The sequence below is a fragment of the Drosophila suzukii genome, chromosome 3, assembly GCF_043229965.1.
Source record: "Drosophila suzukii chromosome 3, CBGP_Dsuzu_IsoJpt1.0, whole genome shotgun sequence".
In the NCBI taxonomy this organism is placed as follows: domain Eukaryota; kingdom Metazoa; phylum Arthropoda; class Insecta; order Diptera; family Drosophilidae; genus Drosophila; species Drosophila suzukii.
In genome coordinates, this window is record NC_092082.1 from 52,420,919 (window position 1) to 52,424,808 (window position 3,890).

General features: G+C 42.2%; 1 long non-coding RNA gene across 1 annotated transcript; it reads right to left on the reverse strand.

Moving 5' to 3' along the window:
* Positions 1-312: 312 nt before the first annotated feature.
* LOC139353115 (uncharacterized) lies at positions 313-2,828 on the reverse strand. The gene is made up of 3 exons (XR_011604272.1): positions 1,175-2,828; positions 890-1,110; positions 313-828 (listed from the first exon to the last, which is right to left on the reverse strand). It is a non-coding gene; the product is annotated as an uncharacterized lncRNA (long non-coding RNA).
* Positions 2,829-3,890: the final 1,062 nt, after the last annotated feature.

Consider the following 3,890-nt stretch of genomic DNA (forward strand, 5'->3'; position numbering starts at 1 on the left):
CTGTCAGCAGCAAAAAAGCGCGCCGAAGCTGAGAAAAAAGGACCCGAAAACCCATGCCGAAGTCATACGAAAATCTACGTTATACGTGAGCGAGCAGCAGATGGGCAGAGCAATTCCCTATGCTCACTTAATAGCCCGCTGCCGACCGCTGGTATAGTCGCACCCATATTGTCCAACCAGGCAGATGCAGCTGGAAGTTCTAGGATAAATTTGTTGTGCTTAAAATTATATAAAAGCGAGTGATAGGAAAGTTAACATGTTATTTAGTTATTTATTATTAATCATTTATAAAGGCAGACGGGGTCCCAACACAAAGAGCCCCGGGATATTTACTTGGGAGTTCCATGGATTTCTGCGCGACTTCGTAATACAACCAGCCTCGACTTAGCTACCAGCTACCGGTGTCCGCTCGACCCGCACAGACGAGCAGCCACAAACGCCTTTCGCAGTCGACGCCAACGACATCGAGCATTTCCCGGTGAGTCCGTTCCGGTCTACCACGTCCACCTCATTTGGGAACTCCCAGCCGTCGCATCGCAAAGTTGAGAAGTACCGCCATTTTGTTTGGCAGTCGAACTGCTTCCCTTGCGCAACTCACCATAGTGCGCAAGTTTTCCTTTGTGGAGACCCGTGTTGCCGCTGACCTCCGGCGAGAAGTCTTCAGCCGGGCTATAATCGCCCTCCAGGCCTGGCCCGATAGTGGCTGAAATTTAGAAAAAATTTAAATACATGTGAACCTTGATTATTGATATTGATATATACTTCCCTGTTTAACTGTGAAATTATCCAGATTTAGACCGGAGAGCCTTATTTGTCCTCGTCGTTTGCCTTGAATCAAAAAGGTCGCGAGCATTAGTTAAGTGGTATAGCTTACAGTGCAATTACGTACCTTTTTCACCTGTCCCTTCTTTTCCACAGGAGCTCCTCAGGATTGGGTGACCATGCACTTACCATACATATTGTACTTACCATACATATGCATTAAACATTTGTAAACCCCACAATGTGTGAGTAAGCGTTCCCAGTGGGGGAGATGGAACCGTCGTAGTCGCGAGGAGGGGGCTCCTGCCGACTGAGAACGGGTGGTGCCTTGCAACATCTTAAGGGCATCTATGGTTGGGTGGGAGCGCTTGGCTAGGTCATAGATAGCCACCAAATATTTGTAGGTACTTACCTTTCTTTTCGTTCTTTTGTTCTCAGTGATGACCGATAGTTTAGTGATGTGAGACAGCGGAGCTGTCGATAATATGTTGCGAGCTGTGGCACTAGGGGTACTCTGCCCTGAGAAAAGTCTGAGCTAGCGGCACTGCCACCGACAAATAAGCAGTTTGTAACATATTTGCGCTTTTAGACTCTGATGCTGATGATTCACTAACCGGTAGAGGTGGAGAAACATCGATGTTTTTCGATGTTTGCCTGTTAAAACATCGATGTTTTCTGCACCTCTACTAACCGGACAAGGTCTTAAATAAAGACTACTCGTCGTTACCATATTATTCTTTGGTTGGTGATGCTATATTAGCCTACGTGGCCAATCAAGTTTGGCGGCAGTCTTGGCGATTTAAATTAGGGAGGTAACATTCCCCCGATGGTCCTATTAGCCCTTCACCGTCTGCTGAATCTATAAAAACAAAGGTTAATGGTCTGGAGTAAATTATGTTTTCAGCTTACATGAGAGCTTACGGAGTGTTCATCATTCAAATTAAAAATTAAATAAAATTAAAATTAAAAATAAAACTAGTCGCTCCCACGCTCCTTCCTTGTGGGCTGCAGTTGGTGGGTTGAAACGGAGAAAACTTCTTTCAGAGTTCCACTGAGCGCCATAAAAGTATTAAGACGCATTAACTTCTATATACACAGCTCTAAGTGTAAGGCACGCAAAAAGGACTCTCCAAGACTACTCCTCTTGAAACCACAATCGGTCGCCCTTTCTGGCAAGTAGTGTGATCTCTGGCACTAAGTTTCTCGATCAGTCGCCGTTCTGGGACTTCTCTGCTAAAACCGCTGGGCTCTTCCGGACTACGCCTCTTAAAACCATAAACGATCGACCGCTCGCCCTTTCTGACTAGTCCCGCCAGAACCTGCTCAATTTCCACTTGGGCACATTGCGTCTAGACAACTTTCCCTCCTCACGGTTCCTCGTAGCTGGCCATCACCGCTAAAACTCTAGTGGACCGGCTGTGCACTGCGCCAGAGCTTAGTCATGGCAAGAGTAGAAACAAATGGCCTTACTTTAGCCGAGTGATGCTCACAGGACCTCAGTTACCAGTGTCTTTCTTCGAAAAGTCCAGAGTCCAAAGTGCAATGCCGTTCCATTATTTCCTTTTGCATACGGCACCGTTGCTCGGCTTCAAAAGACTCCACTCTCTCTCTCTCTTTTTTCAAACTCTCGTTCTCCGAACTCTCGTTCTGAGATATCATTCTCCAACTTCATTCTCTCTAAACTCTCTTCGCCTTGCCGTATCTAGGCTCTAACTCGCCGCGTATCTCGTAGCCGGCCGGCCATCCTGAATAATTGCCGATGCAATTTGTGGGGAGTTATTCAACGGATTGATGGACATGGCTAGATCGACTAGGCTTGTGATCCTTATGAAGAATATATATACACTTTATAGATTCGGAAACGCTTCCTTCTACCTGTTACGTGCTTTCTGACGAATCTAATACACCCTTTTACTCTACGAGTACCGGGAACAAAACGAACTTTTGAAAAGAAGTCTATGGTTTTAAGCGACTGGCCTCTCTGCATTTAGCATTTCATAAACGGCCATCGTTAAAATGAAATATGACAACTAATTTCTACTGCCACTATGTGGCATGGCGGGTTCTTCTTCTTGCTAGCGGCGTTGTCACTTGATTTGCGAGTGTGTGTATTTGTGAGTGGGTTTGTTTACAGATGGGAAAAATTTTGTTTTTAATTAAATTTATTATATATAATTTAACAAAAAATTCTTCGTTCTAAAACATATGGAAATATTATCCTTAGATCGGCAAAACTAATTTTAGTTTACAAACAAATTTACTTGACTGTACACCGCATTTAAAATGTTAAAATAATCCTATCTTTTTAATTTATAATATAAATTTATAATATACAATTTATAATCAACGGTTTGCCAAAATTGCAAAGGCAATTGGCAACGGGGTACCGAGATAACAGGGAAAAAGGGCGAAGGGATAATGGGCAAAAGAGACGTACAAATAATTTTTTAATAAAGGTTTAGGTCCATGGAAGAAAAAAAATTCCATTATTTTTTTGCAAGTTTAAGAAATTCTAAAATAGTTTTGCTGAAAAAAAAATTGTGTAAAATGCTTTAACTTAAAACTTTTCTGACCACTTTAAAAACAGTTTCTTAAATGCGTACAAAGTCGCTGTGGGAAAGCTAATATCTGTAAAGATCTATATTTTGATAGAGCAATAAATAAGGGGATACGCCCACTACGCGAACCATAAGAGCTAGAACCGCCAAATTCGTTCTCAATATTGTACCGCAAAGATTCGATATGGCGTTCCGTGGCGCCAACAAGCTCAAAAAAAAAGATTTAATGAGCAAAAAAATATATTTTAAATTAAGTTTGCCGCTTGTCCGATCAAGATGATTTTTTGATCTTTTTTTCAAGCATTTTATTTTTTTTTTTTCTTGCGTTGTTGCGTCGCATTTTTAAGCAGAAGGTCAAAAAGAGCGGGAGCAAAGAGAGGGAAAGAAATTACAAAACAAGAAAGGAAACTAACTTCGGCACGCCAAAGTTTCTATACCCTTGCAGGTCGTTCCCGTGGGAGCACTGTATGTGCAAAGCTTTCCGATTTTCAGAAAGCTAAAAACGAATTACAACAATTTTAAGATAATGTTCCATTTTTAATTTACTACTGTGTAAACGAAAAATAACGG